This window comes from Neofelis nebulosa, chromosome 6 (assembly GCF_028018385.1).
Source record: "Neofelis nebulosa isolate mNeoNeb1 chromosome 6, mNeoNeb1.pri, whole genome shotgun sequence".
In the NCBI taxonomy this organism is placed as follows: Eukaryota; Metazoa; Chordata; class Mammalia; order Carnivora; family Felidae; genus Neofelis; species Neofelis nebulosa.
The window spans coordinates 7,153,217-7,170,263 of NC_080787.1; the positions used below are offsets into that span (position 1 = coordinate 7,153,217).

A 17,047-nucleotide genomic window follows, 5' to 3' on the forward strand; every position below is an offset into this window, starting at 1 on the left:
TCAACCGGTCGGTCTTTCCGGGGCGAATTGTAAGCCGCTGGCATTTGAGGGGCGGAGGGTGGCCGTGCACGGAGCCCGGGGTATCCTTTCTCAGTCTTCGAGGCAATCGCTGAAAAGCACCCAGACATCTATCTCATAAGTAAGAAGGCGCCAAAATTTACTGCCTTGAAATTTAAATTTGAAAAGCCAGCTTGGTGTGGGGAGCAGAGTGGCGCAGCGGGAGCGTGCTGGGCCCATAACCCAGAGGTCGATGGATCGAAACCATCCTCTGCTATCTCCTCGGCACCCTTCTTTAGCCCAACCTCAAATTTTAGAAAAAGGGAGTGGACCGGATCTGGAGGTGTAAGAATCCCCAAGGGAATTTGGGACAAACACCTGCTTCCTGTCTTTGCTTCCCTTTGGTCCCTTGTAACTCAATCTCTGAGTTGGGTACCCCCGCACCTGTTGGATTGAATGCGACGTCCGCAGGGGCTTTGGTATTTCCCACGACAGGCAAACGTTACAATTTGTAATAACTTCTGTTATCAACGTCTCGATATTCAAAATCTTGTTCTTTTTAGTATGATGACAGGCGGTCCAGAGTTGTTAGACCAGCAGGAAAATCAATTTACAAACAGGGAAGATATTATTCCTCATGGGAATACATCCAGACAGCTGGGGAGCAGTCGCGTAGTCGTGGCCGAGTGGTTAAGGCGATGGACTTGAAATCCATTGGGGTCTCCCCGCGCAGGTTCGAATCCTGCCGACTACGGAGTAGTGTTTTCTTTCCAGGTGTTACACCTGCTGCAGGGACCAACTTTGGAAGCTGCAAAGCACACAAAACAGCACGAAATACACCAATTTCCTGGGTAATATTATGTTTGCCCTTGAAACTGTAAGCAGGTAGTTGTCTTTTAGTAAAACAGCGGGGGAAGAAAATTTTTGAAAATGATTGGGGAAAACATTAGGGATTTCTTCTGAAACCACTATACAGATGCCGAAAAGTGCCCAGGCTTTAATCTTTTTTTTTTTTTTTTTAAATTATTTTAATTTTTTAATTTTTTTAAATTTCCAATTCCCTATCCAGCTCGGGTCTGACTTCTGAAACCAAAATCCGAAATCCGAAATTTGGACACATCCAGTGCACCACTCTTTTACTCGTGAGCACATTTGGTGTTTTGGAATCAGTATCTCAAACAGGAAATTTCCAATCTTCCCTCCTTCTGGAGTCCTCTTATTCCACTTAGGAAGCCAGAACTGCAGAGAGGATGCACAGGATAGAGAATTTTCAAAGCTGTTTTCAGTTTTTCAGACACTGGCTTTGTTTTCAGACATCGTTTTCAGACGTTGGCTAAATCTTACTAAGAAAAAAAAAGAACTGTGGCGCTTGATAAAACTGGCAGATACACAATACTGTATATGCAACGGAAAGAAGAGTAAATATAACAAAAATTAATCTTTTATTACACTTGCAATTGATCCACTAGAGAAAGCGGATAAGCAAAAAGAAGGACGGAAAAATACTTAGAAATGTAGAAGTTCTTCTTAATCCTTGACATTAAATTCCCATGCTACCTTTAACTTTTTTTCTTCTTGAGTTTTCTATATTCGTACATGTCCGAAGAGATATTTTAAGCGTTGACACTTTCCTCTATAAGCCTATAGGCAGACAAACGTTCATCGTCCAGGTTAGGTATTCAGGAAATGCACAGTTTTGGTTTTTCTAGGAACATTGGCACTCAAGTCCTCTGTGGGCCCTGGTGAAAATTCTAAGCAAAGACGAGCTCTGTGGGGCTCCCCCCCGCCCCCCCCCCCCCAGCCGAACAAGTCTGTTGCCCCTTGGATCCAGGGAACGTGGACCTTCTGCACCTGTTCAGGACAGAGATCCAACCACATGCATGCGACGCGCTGCAAAGAGCTTCCAAACATTTGCCAGGGGACACGATTATCATCGGCCCCATGGTGTAATGGTTAGCACTCTGGACTTTGAATCCAGCGATCCGAGTTCAAATCTCGGTGGGACCTGCCATCCTTTTAGTATCTTCTCTTCTCTTAAATCACCCCCGTACCTGGACTTGGCCAGAGACACCTGTGCACTTGGGCACCTCAGCACTCAGCATCCCAGTTAGCAGGGCGACACTTCCCTGCAGAGCTGTGTGGCTTGTGCGCTCTTCTGGAATTCTGTGTTCTCCTCTGCATCGCCCCCCCCCCCCCCCCCCCATTGGGAAACCAGGTTATCCTCTGGATGCCCTAAGTACTCCTGTGTCACACCCCGGACCTCAGTTCCGGGTTTGGGTTCCAGTAGGTTCTTGGTCTTAACATTGTTTACACGTGTGAGCCCCAGTTGTCCTGTTTGTTTTGGAGCATCTGCTGTCTGGGATATAGCAGATTTCCCACTGATATTTAAAAAATATAAATACTGTAGTCCATAACATGCTGAATAGAATGACAAGCCCTGCATTTAATATTCATAGATATTCCCTCAAAATACATGTGTGGTGGCCCCATGGTGTAATGGTTAGCACTCTGGACTTTGAATCCAGCGATCCGAGTTCAAATCTCGGTGGGACCTGCTTTGGTTTTGGTCGCCTGTCCCCACGTTTCAATTTGCCAGTGCATCCTGCTGTGTGTGGGGGCATGAACTTTACACTTGAGCTTTCTTCCCCAGAAGAGCCTCCTGTGATTCCTTACTCTCTTCTCAGACTTACGAGAAGCGAAGTACTTTGTGTCCTCGTGGAAAGCATTCTGGTCTCCCTGGGTTCCTGATGTCAACCTGATCCTCCTTAGTCTTAAGGCCCTAATGGCTCACGTATCAGACACCCCCCCCCGCCTTTCTGCCCTGCAATTCACACAAATGTTCTGGAGGCTAACGCTGACCTTGAAAACGTCCAAGCCGTGGTGTGAGACCCCAGCCACCCCTTTCCAATTTCTCTAGACAAGAGGCTCTCTCTTAATGTTCCTTAGATTGAATTTACGCCCGGACATCTTGAAGATCAAGTGACCAGACTCAAGAGGATACGCGTCTTCCCTTGAAGGTTTGTTATACAGAGATCCCGTGGTGTGACGGTTAACCCTCTAGGCATTGGATCCTTCCGTTGACTCTCCTGTCCTTAGTTCGAGCACATCTTCCAGTGATCTCAATGACAGCAAGAGAAGAGGCTCTATAAACTCCTCTGGCCTCTAAACTTCTTCACGCCTGCAAAACTTCTTCACGCCTATTAAGCCGCAGTCATGGTCATGTTTTAGAACCTCTGTATTAGTTTCCCCTTGCTGCCGTAGCAAATTACTGCGTATTTAGTGGCTGAAAACAACACGAATCACCCTTCTTACAGCTCTGGAGATCAGAAGTCTAAAATCAAGGTGTCAGCAAGTTTTCTGGAGACTTCGGGGAAGAGGCTTGTTTCATAGCCATTTTCAGCTTCTAGAGGTCTCTTCCCCGGATCACCTCTTGCTTCTGTGGTCACGTTTCCTATAATTAAGTCTGACCTTGCTTTGGGTGCTCTTGGAAAATCCAGGATAATCTCTTCATTTCAAAATCCTCGATGTAATCGCATCTAGAAAGTCTCTTTTCCCAGGTAAGGTAATGTATTCATGGGTTCTGGGGATTGGGATGTGGGTCTATGTTAGAATGCATGACTCAGACTACCACAGTCTCTATTAACGAATGGCAAGTATCTATTGATGCTCTTTAGATTGATTCTATTGATCAGGACTTTTTTCCAAAGGTAAAATATGCATCCAGCTTCCAGACACGTCTTTTCTTCAACAGACACTCTTCTGTAAGGGCTCCATGGTGTAATGCTTAGCATTTGAACCCAGATCTGGCAATCTTATGGTCCCTTGTGCTTTTACCTTCTCAATGGCATTCCCTCGCTGCCATGGGATCTCAGGGCCATCAGGCCTTCCTGACTTTGCGGGTTATTTGTTGTATAGATTGCCACAGATTGGCACTTACAACAAGATACACTTGGTCTAACAGTTGTGGTGGGTCTCTAGGGTCAACGTGGCCGGGTCTTCTGCTTCCCGGTCTTTTGTGACCTGCATCCAAAGTATTGGCTGCACTGGAGTCACCTCAAATCTCAAGTGGGGAAGGATCCCATCGTTTCCAAACTCACACGTGTGTGGCAGGATTTAGTTCCTCAAAGGTTGTGGAACCGAGGGCCTCAGTGGCTGGCTGGCTGGTGGCTGGAGTCCGTCAGTGGTTCCTTGCCTCATGGATCTTACCAACATGACAGCTTGTTTTCTCAAAGCATGCAGGCTGAGACAGCAATAGGGCAAACGTTTGGGTAAGCTGGTGTCATCTAATCACGCAAGTGACATCCTGTCACATTTACTGTGTTCTGTATGTTAGGAGCAAGTCACTAGGTCCAGCCCACACTCAATGGAAGGAATTACACAAAAAAAATGTCTACCGCACTGGATTTCAAAGACCCTAGAGATCCCAAAGCAGAGTGAGACCCGTCTGGCTCTGGCCTTCTCCTAGGACTCATACTTTGCAGGTAGCTCGTTTTTTCCTTTTGCTTAGTCACCAAGTGCTCTATTGAGAGGAATTGCTGGGACCTTCCCACTGGGAACATTCCTTCCAGGTCTTAGTGGTTATAGTTTTCCTTTATCTACCTTTCTTTACATCATGTTTTACAATTCCCATCCTGACACTCCCAAGCCCAGATAAATTCTTTTTCTTTCCCGCAACATTTTAGAATTCGTCACTCACTTAAACTTAAAAACAGTGACAACTTTGAGCCTTTTACCTGTTGTATTATATGCACTGCCAAGGGATCCCTTTTCTCCACAGAGTTACCAACACTTGTTATCTATTGACTTGATGATGATAGCCATTCTAACGGATGTGGGTGCTTGTGGTTTTGACTTGCATTTCCCCGATTATTGGCGATGTTGAACAGGTTGGCCAGTTAGATGGTTTCTTTGGAGAAATGTTCCATAAAGGGAGGTCTACACAAAACGACGTCCAGAAGCCCAGGGAGCAGGAAGACGGAAGGGAAAGGCCGACAAGTCTAGTTGTTGGAGAAATGGTTTCTCAAGGGGATTTAGGGACAGATGCGTGTCTTGGGTGACCCCACCTCCTATGAGACCTGCTTTTATAGCCTTGGGGACTGGGAGCACACAGGGAGGACTTCCTGGAGGAGATGTTGGAGACTCACAGTTGTATCTCCAGAGCTGACTGAGGACATTGTGCCCGAAGGTGTACTTATCAGGGTGGGGTTGGACAGAAAGAATGTGTGTGTGTGTGTTGGGGGGGGGGGAGATGGGAGTGTGTCTGGGGGCCGTGCTCAGGAAGGCTTCAGGTCCCAGGGTGGCCGTCATAGCAGATCTGTCCGAGATGGTGCCAGTCTGGTCCATGCAAATGTCTATATGGTTCTCTGGCCATTTTTAAATAGGACTTGATTGTTGTTATGTCCATTTTTAAATAGGACTTGAGTTGTATGAGTTCTTCCTCTATTTTGGGTATTAAATCCTCCTCCGATATATGGTTTGCAAATATTTTCTCCTATTCCATAGTTTGCTCTCTCATTTTCTCGATGTCTTTTGCCCCGCAGACACGTTAGTCCCACTTGTTGACTTTTTTCTTTTGTTGTTTGTGCTGTTGGTGTCTTGTCCAAAAAAATCGTTGCTGAAATAAATGTCAAGGAGTTTTTCCCCTTATGTTTCTTTCTAGGAGTTTTATGGTTTCTGGTCTTATATCTATGTCTTTAATCCAATTCCTGTTAATTTTTGTGAGTGCCGTGAGATAGAGACGTCCACTTTCAGTTTTCTGCATATGCTTATCCAAGCATGGATCCATCCAGGATTTGGCTTATATCCCATATGAAGCTTGCGTGGCCTCGAAGATGTTGCTCTACATTCTGTCTGTACCAAGATTGTTGACGTTTTTTTTGTTTTTGTTTTTAATCATGAAAGACTGTTGTGTTTCGTCAACAATCTGGCAGACAGAGGTGAAACGTGAAGGCATGTTTGTTTTAATAAGGTCTTTAAAAACACCCCTTTAACTGAGATTCCCCAAGATCCCTGGAGGCGTGTGCTCTTCCTTGGGGCCGCTGCAACAGACCCCTGATCCACCTGCCGGCATGTTCCCGGGGATCTGTGGCCGGTGGGCATCGAAATAGGCAAAAAAAAAAAAAAAAAAAAAAAAAAAAAAAAAAAAAAAAAAAATGACAGTACATTTTTAAAAATCAAACGTACTGTACGAAACAAACAAAACAAATAGAACCAACACAGAACACAGCTCCCTCAGATGGTCCTACGATCCTTCCATACAGTCCAAAAATCTTTGGCGTGACATTCGGGACAGGTTACAGTTCGACTTTCACGCCTCCCTTCCAGCTCTCGCCCAGTCACCCTCCAGGACTTCCTGGAGAGGTGACTGTTTCTAAGAAGCGCTCATGGTGCCCAGGACGGCCATCCTCCTGGGAATCCTGCCGAGGAATCTCCCGCGCTAATAGACGCAATCCGTGGTTCCGATGTACGGGCCCTAAAAGGGACGACGAAATCCAGTTAGATTTTTAGAACCAAAGCAGTCATTAACTCCGTTCCGCCGTCAGAGGCTCCCGTGTTTCCTTAGGAAGAGTGTTTTGTTTCTCTTCGGGTCCACATCCTCCTCCCCCGGACGTTAGTCTCTTCTTTATTTTGTTTTTTGCTTTGTCAAGGTAAGAGGGCCCCTTCCAGGGAGCAAAGGGATCCACTTCATGAATAACACAGTGGGAATGACAAAAATAGACCTGTGCGTGTGACAGCAACTTAATATTTATCCAGGACGCCACCAGCGGGTGACGAGGTGGCCGAGTGGTTAAGGCGATGGACTGCTAATCCATTGTGCTCTGCACGCGTGGGTTCGAATCCCATCCTCGTCGCGGCTGTTCCCCTGCGGCCAGGGCAGTGAGGTTTTAGCTCTTTGCGAGCGAGAGGGGTGGCCCGATCTTGTTGGCAGCCCTTGTAGGGAAAGAAACAGAAACGGTAACTTTGGCTATTTGCAACTTACCCATTTAACCGTTTTACAGAGGGGTCGGAGGGTGGATTTGCTCCCATCGCCTTGATGGGAACGGCCGCCCGAAACTCCGGTCCCGGAGCCCGCGTCTTCCTTCGCGGGTCAGCCACTCGGCCCCTCCGGCCCGCGGTCCCGACGGAGGTCGCAGGCCGGTTCCCTGCGCCCCCGCGCCGCCGTGACCTCACGTCTCCCAGGTGAGGTCCAGCCGCCAGTGCGGGTGCCGGCGCACAGGTGATGCTGGCGCCCCCTTCCGGCAAAAGGTCCTTTTGCAAGCCCCACCTCGCACGTACCTTTCGCGTAAATTCGCAAAGAAAAGCAATTCTCTAATTTTTTTTTTTTAAAGTAGAATCCTAGCCCATCAGGGGGCTTGAACTCACGACCCCGAGATGGAGAGTCACGTGCTCTACCGTCTGAGCCAGTCAGGCGCCCCGGCGTCATTCTCCATTTTGTGTTTTGGCTGAAAGAGTTTAAATCAAAGATCTTTTTCCAAGCGCCGCAGCCTCTATTCGTTTCTCCCTTCTTTGCTCACCTTCTGTCATTTGCAGCTCAACTGTGGCACATAATCCCATAAAATCTCCGCCGTCACCTGTTTTCACTTTACTATGAACTAGGCAGCAAGGGTCGGGTATACTGCGTACAACGACACAATTTGTAGGGACCGTAGAGATGATCTCTTTGAAAACTTCCCCCTCTGTCACCTGTCTCCATTTTACAGATGAGGAAACTAAGGTAGCAACCAAGCCACCTGTTTTAAAAAACTCATGTAACGGGCCTTTCCTTATTAAGGTTCGGGCGGACCAAGTTCTTCGGGTGATGAGATCTTTCCAATATGTTCCGATCTTGCAACTGACACTGTGACTTTTGATGTCTAGAAAATTCTTAAGTACATTTGTCATGAGCCAGCCGATCTTCGAAAAACCTCACGAGGACTGAGGCCCACGGAGCACAAAGTCTGAAGCAATATCTGATTTTGAATTTTATCTAAGAATATCTGGCTTATATGGTATATGTGGTTTGAAGATGGTTTACAAACTCCTAAATGAAAGAAAGCATCAGACCATTAAAAATTAGATGAAGAAAATCGCAAAAGAAACCCTGATAAAGTTCCTAAGGAAAAATTAAAAACTACCACATGGCCCAAGACACCCCATATCTAAACAAAACCATAGCATGGTAAAATACAGCAAACCGGAACAGTTTGTCACTCTTATGACATGCAGAGCATATGTTCAACTTTTTAATCCATCTTTCCTTAGCCTGGCTAAGTGATGGATGAAGGGAAGATATCTCATAAAAGTTAATTGGCTTCATCTCAGTGATATTTAACGCTTCAAAATTCAAGATAATTGACCTCCTGCCAAGACCTACGAAGGACACACTGTGGTTGATCAAAGTTGGATTTATTGTCTTGTTACAAGGAGGGGGGCAAAATATGGTGATCTATTAAGTGACTCAGTTACTCGATGGTTGGGTACCTTAATAGTTTTTGTCTCCAAGGTGAGAGGATCAAAGCAAGACGAGAGCTAAAATGGGTTTGAAAAAATGCAGTAGTCCCTCATGTGAGCCGGGAAGGAGGGGAGGTTTGGTAACTTTGGTTACATGCGCAACGTTGTTGCTTTTCATCTGCGTTCAGACGTGATTACGGACAGTGTTTTGTTTTCATCTTGCTTCGTCATGGTCACAAAGTGGCCTTGCCTGTGGTTGGTGTCCCTGGAAATCATTTATGTTCAACAGGAATTTCCTAGGGCTTAGCTGGCAACGCCAGGCCAGCTCCTAGCAACACTAAGGCTGAGCTCTGAGCGTCAGACCAGTTCCTGGCTGTCAGTGGCTACTCTTCTCTTTCTCAAAGTGTGTAGAATTCATACACGTGAGAACTCATTTTTAATATGGAATATTAAGATAAAAGGAAAGGATGAATAATTGCTAAAATTCAAAATCAGCACAGAGCCCAAAGCAGGGCTTGAACTCAGCATGAGATCACGACCCAAGCCAAGGTCAGAAGCTCAACCGACTGAGCCACCCAGGTGCCCCTCATTCCTGTCTTTATCCGAGTCCTTTGCTTCGTAACTAACTCCTCAGTTCCTCTTCAAGAGATGGAGTGTCGTCCCTTGTCTCTGGGCTGGGGCCTGAGGATGACTTGGGTCAATGAGATATTAGACACAAGTCAAGCAGGGCCTTTAAATACGTTTGCCATCTTCATGAGAGGACGTCCCCTCCAGGGAGTGGCTGCGATTTCACTCATGGTCCCAAAGGAACATGCTTCAAACTCACCAGAGCCCCTGCAGCAGGGGGCCGAGGAGCCAAGTGGAGGTGTACCCGCAGCTCAAAAATACAGCCTTCGGTTAAGCTTGGCTTAGGTCATTCACCTTCAGATGCTTGAGTAATAAATGCTTACTGGAGTGTCTTCTATGCGTTTGGGTTTTGTGTGTTTGTTACGGGGCAGTAGCTGACTGCGACATGCAGTCTTTGCTGCTTCCCGGTCATGATACAAATCCTGACACTTTCAAAACTATCTTTTCTAATATATCCTATAATTTACTTATAGATTATATAATCCACTTATTCCCATCTGTGTTTTCTGCGTTGTTCCCTTCCCCTCGCCCTCTCCCTGACACCAAGTCTCTTAAGGACACGGACTTTTGCATACTTTGTTTACTGTGATCCTAGGACCTTAGATCCTATATCCTAGAAGCTTAGTGCGCTCCATAAACACATATTACACTTAGGAATCTGTTCTGCCCCTGTCCAGCAGGGCCCAACGCCCTGTGTTTGTAATCCACATCCAGGAATCTTTCTTCTTTATTTCTGTTCTTCCAGCCACTTTTCCCATCCATCTCTAGCGAGTGTTATTTGTCTTCTGAATCCCCTTCTCAAAGCGGAAAAGCTTACACATCTATTGGGGGGCCCATATATTCTTATTCTCGGGATTTGGGGACAAGCCCCTAAGCTCCAATGACCACTTAAAGTTCGGGACGTCTGCAGATGGCCCTGTCGTTTTTGATTTTCTTCTCTTTGACACTTTCTGCCCTGGAAAGGCTGTCTACTCCTTTTGGTATCCTTTGCTGTGAACTCAGGAGAAACGGAAAGAAAAAGAAGAAAGAGGGAAAGAATTTGTATCAGGGACATTTTTGTCTTCTTGGATCAGGATTTCTACTTCCATCAATCTCCTGGAGAAGGTGTGGGTGAAAAAAGTCAGTGCAGAGGGTTAAATGCCAATCCGGTCGGGAGGGGGAAGCTTTTGCGTGTGCTCAGGAAACCAGAAACATGCGAGCAACTTAAATGTTTCTTAACCATAACTTTATCTGGTTCTTTTGAGATGATATCCTTTCTCTGGCTTAGAAAGGGATACTTAGTGTCAATGCTACATTTTGTGAGGAAGGAGGCAGTGAGTGGTTTCTTACGACATTAACGCGCTGCAACTTTTTCTCCTCTGAGAAATCTCAACCTCTGGGAACTGGCGCTCAGGCGGCAACTTTGCTTTACAATTTGGACTCGACAGGTGTCTAGAGAAACCCAGAGTCATACCAGAGGCCTAAAAGAGAGGCTGGGGAGAGGAAGAGGTAATTATTCCCTTGTTTTAACAGTGCTCTGACCTAGCAAAGACATTCATGCGCTCATGTGATTTGAACAGACTTTCACCAGGAAGTCAAGAATTGGAAATCACTCTTTGTTCATCCTAAAGTTTCAGATTCAGTTATTTAGGCACAAAAATGTGTTTTTTTTTCTTTGTGTGTGTGTGTGTGTGTGTGTGTGTACTTTGGACCACTATCTCCTTCTGTCTTCCTGTTTGCCCGCACACTCTGGAAACAGCTGGGTTCTTTTCTTGACCTTAATTTTTCCGTTCTGTAATTCAGGTTTGCGTATGACCTGTTCTCATCCTTTTGATGGCAACACAAGGGGAGGCAAAAAGGCAGTTAAGAGGGGAAAAGGAGGGTAAGAGTGAAAACCAGTAACACAGGCCGCAGCGGCAGCCGGAACCTCCAAGGACGCACAGACTCAGCCCCGAAGAGAAAGAGACCAGAGAAGAGATTCGGGGACAAACGACAGGTTCCCACGGTGCCGGCCCCTGGGCCCCGCGTCAGTCTGAGGCTCAGCGCTGTCGCTTTACAGATCCGACTCCCCTGGAAACACTGGTCCTCCCAAGGCTTTTGAGAATGGCCTGTTGAGGGTAGGAAACGGGTTTGCAAAACAGGTGACAGGTGGTCCCTCCCACCGCGTGAGATATGGCCACTTTGGCGGGGGGGGGGGGGGGGGGGGGGAGTAAATGCATTAGGGAAAAAAAAAAAAAAAAAGCCAGCACTAACCACGAAGGGATTCGAACCCTCAATCTTCTGATCCGAAGTCAGACGCCTTATCCGTTAGGCCACGTGGTCCCCCAGTACACGTGCCTGTGGCAACACTTGGAAAGTATAATGAGCTTTCCGCCGGGTCCTGAGTCTCAAAAGAGCGCGCCCACCGCCCGCGCTTTCTACACTAGATTACCCGGGTTATTTGAGGCCCCGGGAGTCGGGACTCACCGCGGGTAGGATCTGACAATTATGATGGGTACAGCGTGGGGAGAAAAGTCACTCCCATTCCCACTCCCGAGCTGAAAACCTGTTCGTGGGACCGAAGAGATGCCAAAGCAGCGCCTCTCGTCTGCATCCAGGGATAGAAGCGAACTCAGAGCGTCTTCCCTGTTAATATTCCGCCACAGTCACTCGTCTTAGACCCTCGGTGCCGGGCCGCCCGCCGGCCCGGCGATGGTGTCACCGCCCCCACAAAGCAGTCAGCACCCGCACCGGCGTCCTTGTCGCTGTCTTGCAGGCCCCAGGGCCTAACAAGTCTCCCCTGCCCACACTCTGGTACTCTGCGATCGTTGTCACCTGCCACCAGAGCGCTTGTCACAGCGTGTCTCTATCTGGAGAAGAGCGTGCTTTTTGTTGGCGTCGCTTAGGCCCTTGGAGTGGTCCAGGCTCATTGATATTATTTGAGGTTCCCGTACATGAAGAGAGAAACACTGTCGCGTTGTCACAGACATGGTTAACGAGTTTTACATTTGGTAGATGACTCAACACCGGAACGTGTTGCAATAAAACCATTCTATGGCCGAGGTGTTTATAGAATTGATGATGCTCTGTAGAGTGCTGGGCCCAATAAAGTGGAAGAGATTTACACTTATATTTTGATATTTTGGATGGCTTCTTTCGAGTTCATCAGTGAATCTGTGTGACCTTGTTTAAGGATACTGTCGACAATCTACACACGCTGCATTTCCTTAATTTTCTTAAGTCCCAGACCTTGGGAGCACTGGCCCTCTTGGCTCATTTGTGATAGATCTTGGCTTGTGTTGACTAGTAAATCAGCAGCTTCCGGAGCACAGACATGGGATTCTTTACGTAGTCCTTCTTTCCCTGTCCATGGAATAACATCAGGCAAATAGTAGGAGCTCAATAAACATGTGCTCAATCTCTCACATACATATTTCTTGGGAATTTTGCCATCGCCTCTAATGTGGGGATTATGGAGCTCAAAGATTCCTTCATCCAGCAAAAATCTGACTACGGATTTGTCCCGGTGGAGACCTGACCCGGTGGAGACATGATCTACGGGAAGATTCCCCAGCGAGGATATCCAGCCCAAAGAATTGTTTTATTTATTTTGAGAGCGAGCGAGCGAGCAGGGGAAGGGTGGAGAGAACCCCAAGCGGGCTCCACGTTGCCAGTGCAGAGTGAGACGTGGGGCTGGAACTCAGCCGCCGAGCTGAAAAACCAGGGGGCGGTTGCCAAAGAATTTTTGCAGATGACTGGTGTCTCAGTTTCCATGACATTTCCCCTCAGGCATCAACACAGTGTCTGGTGAGACCCGAGGGACCTATATCCCAGATACCTGTGGCGGGAGATGATGGCGAAAACTTTGGACATTTGCTGGTTGTTGACCAGAAACGTGCTGCTGATACGGGCCTGGTTATGCGACGGAGGCCAGTGAAGGCTGAGTTGGGGTTCGGTCCATCTGTCACGTTCACCTGCCTGTTTGCAGGGGTGTGCAGATGTTTTGGCCTCCTGGTCTAGTGTGCTTTACGGGTCATTTTCTCCTCCCTTGGCAACGATCACGTTCGCCAAGTTCCAAGATGTTAGTACGCTTATTCTTGTCTGTGAATGGAGAGGCTGAAGAAATGATTTTTTAAAACCACATACGTTATGAAAGACATTGTTGCATAGTTTGCAATGAAACCAAAAACCAACACCCCCCCCCCCGCAAAACAAAAACAAAAACAAAAACAAAAACAAAAACAAAAACGAAAACAGTCAAAGATCAGGCCACCAACTTGAAAATTCCAGAGATTTTCTTTCATTTTAAAACAAATTTTTTTATGTTTATTTATTTCAGAGACAGAGAGAGACAGAGCTTGAGGGGGGGAGAGGCAGAGAGAGAGGGAGACACAGAATCCGAAGCGGGCTCCAGGCTCCCAGCTGTCAGCACAGAGCCCAACGCGGGGCTCAAACTCATGAACTGTGAGATCATGACCTGAACCGAAGTCGGTCGCTCAACAGACTGAGCCACCCAGGCGCCCCTCCAGAGATTTGTTTCTACTGAGAAAATGTGATCCTATTACTCCTTTGATCAAAACTGGTGGTGGTTTCTTACTGCCCATAGACAAATTCGAAACCTGTTTGCACTGCACCTTCCCTTCCTTATGCCTGGCCCTTTCCCTATCGCTTCTGCCACAACTCAGAATTCCAGTGTAGGCCCGAAAATTTCCAGGGCTCCTTTGACATCTTTGAGCCCAAACGGCCTGTGCATTTGCCTCTTCTCACAAGATAAGACCCCGGGCCTGTTCCTCTGTCCAGGTACATCCCGTGAGCCCCTCAGCCTCATGGGTTTCCCTCCCTGTCAGTCCTGGAAGCTGTTAAAATAAGCCAATCGATCTTTTGGAGGGGGCCAGGGGCCGCTCTGCCCCCTGGTTACTGCGAGGCTTACCTCCCGCAGCCCTTGCTGGCTCACTCGATTGGAGATTGCAGCCGTGCGACCTTGTGCGGCATGCGGTGCCCTCCCCTTCCGGGCTGTGAGTGCGTGTGACCGGAAACGGCCACCAATCTCATCTGTCCAGCGTCGAGCATGGCCTGTCCGGCCGTCTGGTGTACTGTGGGGGGCAGACCGCCTCCAGCTACAGGGTGAATGGGAGGTGATCTGAATACAGCCACTTTGCTGAATACAGCAATCTCTCTCCCCTCCATGTTCGATCGCACTGAATGCTTTATAGTTCTTTAGAAACCCTCAACCGTTATGCCTCCTTGGGCTTGTTCCCTCCCCCCCCCCCCCCCCCCCCCCATCTGGAAGCCTCTTCCTGGCTGCCTGCTAAGCTCTTATTCAAGTTGGGACTCAAAATCTGCCACCTTTCCCGACTTGGGCCATTGCCAGGGCAAGGGTGATGCCGCGAATCTATTTCACTCGGATTCCACAGATCTCTGTAGTCGCGGTGACGTCCCTCTGTCAAACTCTGGAATGTTCACACGGTTACTGGGAAATGATGTTATTCTATGCACCTGAGGCGGTGGGGCACTATGAAGCAAATTGTCAGCTTATTTGAAGTAAACTTGGAGATTGCTGACACGTAGCTGGTGTGGGGTAGGTGTGGCAGGTAGGTGACCGGCTCCCTTCCAGAACTCGGGCTCCAGGACTCAAGTGGACTTTGTTTGGCAACCACAGCTTTCACTGGTGCCTGTAGCTCACAGCCGGAGAGAAGAGTGTCCGCATCATCTCTGAAGACGGAGGCCGAGAGAGACTTCTCTTGTCTTTGCTCGTGCGTATCTTTGTCCCTCTGTGTCTGCACTCTTCCCTTTGCTGTCATAAATCTTAGCTTTGAGTATATGTTGAGTCATGTGAGTCCTTCTGGAAAATCACTCAACTAGTGGGTGATCGTGGGGCTATCAGAAACCGTCATTTTCCCTTCTTCCCGCTGCACTTTGCGCATAACCTTTTAAAAGAAATATCTTATTGTACTATACATACTTGTATACTTGTTTAAAAGCATGTCTAGACTGTAGGTTACTTGAACACTTCATGCTTAGCACAGTATCACGTTGAAACAGGGTGCTGTCAAAAAAACAAAAACAAAAACAAAAACAAAAACAAAAAACCCACCAGACACTGAATAGAAGCGAGGCCGGGCCAAACCTGATCTCCTGATCTTAAGGAGAAAAGTGTAGAGAATGGCCCCGAACAAAGGTAGCAGTGAGCTTCTATGGATTGTAGCAAGTCAGAATAGGTCATTATTTAGTTAACCAATTGCAATTTACAGCATTTCATGGTAGCCAATTCTATTGTGACACAGAGACCTTAGTTTTGGTGGGAACCTATCAATTTAAAGTTCTTTGTCCTAAGAGGGTTTAAAATGACCAACTGTAGTTAGACACCTAAGATACCGTGGGGCAGTGAGTTGGTGAATTTTTACATGTTGGTCTTCCCTGGCCAGATCTTGGTAGAAGGGGTGGGGGAGCGTTTTGCAGCCTAAGGTATCTATTTAGCAAGCAGGCAAAGTTACAGCGACATAGGGCGGTCAATTTCCGTATTAGGGAACTACAAAAGCTATTATCTCAATTATTCATGAAAGGTGAGTTTAAGCTGAACTTATATACAATAAGCTTTCTGATATCTTGTAAGTTGACCTATTACAACGTAAGTATATGAACAGGGATCTTTTCTGAGAGAAATATAAAACATACACTTTAAACATGAGCATAGAGAGCACCTCTGTTGGAGACTGGTAAAGGGAGGCAGGCGGTAGAAACACATTTACCAGCATCAACCACGTAAGTGGTTTTCCCAAGTCAGAGTTCAATCGTGGCCACCAAAACTTTGCACTCTGTCTCAAACTGCTACTTATTTATTCCAAAGTTTCCGACTCTGGTAGTTGCAAAGATTTGGCGCTGGGAGGGCCCAGCAGATTGGTCTATGGCTTTAGCCACGTGGCCACAGCTCACTAACAAGTAGAGCTTTTCTGAATTACATACAGAAGGAAAGAAAACGCCTTCTCTCGGCTTCCATCCCTGTCCTCACCCTTACACTCAGCTTATTTTAGCGTTTTCCCAGGTTCATAGGGCAATGGGACTGTCACGATCCCTTTGGCCACCACTAGAAATATAGCTTGTGGTGGGGGAACATCTTAATTAATGATAACTGAGTATCCATGAGCGACGGTCTTTTTCTCTCTGGAGAATGTAAACAGTTTCACGTTTATTTTCAGGAAATAATTTTCACTCCAGAATGAAGCAAAACAGGCTCTATTTTCTTCCCCTACTGTGAAACGAGGCTACAGAAACTAAAAAGTTGCAGGAAAAAAAGCAGATAGCAGAGGATGGTTTCGATCCATCGACCTCTGGGTTATGGGCCCAGCACGCTTCCGCTGCGCCACTCTGCTCTCCGGTGAAACGCGATTCCTAATAACGCCCTTCACTCTGTTCAGAGGCGATTACTGACACCGGAAAAACCCACGTCGAGGTCGCCGGTTCAACACCTCGGTTACCACAAACTGCCAATTCTCTTCGGAACAATATCGCTACCAGAATCAGAGAGAACAAAGCCAGAGGCAGAGACGGAAGCGTTACCACCCCGTTGAAATTCCGGAGGCAGAGGGGAGAGGCGGCCAGATACTCAGCGAGGGTTACAAGCTTTACTAAACAGGGAAGGAAGGGGAAGACCGGGAAAGGCACGCGGGCGAGAATTCCGCCTCGGAGTCACTAACCAGGCCCGCGGTCGCCGTTGGGAGGACACCCTCTCGGGCTCGGTGTGGGGGTGACGCCCGGCCGCGGGAGGCCCGGACGGAGGCTCGGGCGGGAAGGGCCGGTCCGCGGGGTCGCCGCAGGCCAACGCAGGCGCCCGGCGATCGGCCAAGGCCCCTCACGCAGCAAAACGTAGAGCAAAACGCTCACTTTTTTAGTCTGACGCACCGAAAAAGTTCCGAGGTCCCACAGGCCCCCGGACCCTCCAGCCGCCTCCGCGGAGGGCACGCTCCGAGGGTCCGGGCCCCGCCTCCAGTGACGTCACTGGAGTGAGCCGCGGAGGGCGGGGCCGGGCAACGGCCCT

The 17,047-nt window shown here is 47.8% G+C and overlaps 1 long non-coding RNA gene and 7 other non-coding genes across 8 annotated transcripts; 5 read left to right on the plus strand and 3 right to left on the minus strand.

Annotated features, from left to right (window-relative positions):
• Positions 1–202: 202 nt before the first annotated feature.
• Positions 203–274, plus strand: TRNAM-CAU (transfer RNA methionine (anticodon CAU)). Its single transcript has one exon. It is a non-coding gene; the product is annotated as a tRNA-Met (tRNA).
• A 395-nt stretch (positions 275–669) lies between these two features.
• TRNAS-UGA (transfer RNA serine (anticodon UGA)) lies at positions 670–751 on the plus strand. Its single transcript has one exon. It is a non-coding gene; the product is annotated as a tRNA-Ser (tRNA).
• A 1,181-nt stretch (positions 752–1,932) lies between these two features.
• Positions 1,933–2,004, plus strand: TRNAQ-UUG (transfer RNA glutamine (anticodon UUG)). The gene has a single exon. It is a non-coding gene; the product is annotated as a tRNA-Gln (tRNA).
• Positions 2,005–2,479: 475 nt separating this feature from the next.
• Positions 2,480–2,551, plus strand: TRNAQ-UUG (transfer RNA glutamine (anticodon UUG)). The gene has a single exon. It is a non-coding gene; the product is annotated as a tRNA-Gln (tRNA).
• A 4,215-nt stretch (positions 2,552–6,766) lies between these two features.
• On the plus strand, positions 6,767–6,848 carry TRNAS-GCU (transfer RNA serine (anticodon GCU)). Its single transcript has one exon. It is a non-coding gene; the product is annotated as a tRNA-Ser (tRNA).
• A 4,434-nt stretch (positions 6,849–11,282) lies between these two features.
• On the minus strand, positions 11,283–11,355 carry TRNAR-UCG (transfer RNA arginine (anticodon UCG)). The gene has a single exon. It is a non-coding gene; the product is annotated as a tRNA-Arg (tRNA).
• Positions 11,356–11,362: 7 nt separating this feature from the next.
• Positions 11,363–17,025, minus strand: LOC131515306 (uncharacterized). Its single transcript, XR_009263546.1, has 3 exons — positions 14,975–17,025; positions 13,943–14,129; positions 11,363–13,128 (listed from the first exon to the last, which is right to left on the minus strand). It is a non-coding gene; the product is annotated as an uncharacterized LOC131515306 (long non-coding RNA).
• Positions 16,311–16,382, minus strand: TRNAM-CAU (transfer RNA methionine (anticodon CAU)). The gene has a single exon. It is a non-coding gene; the product is annotated as a tRNA-Met (tRNA).
• Positions 17,026–17,047: the final 22 nt, after the last annotated feature.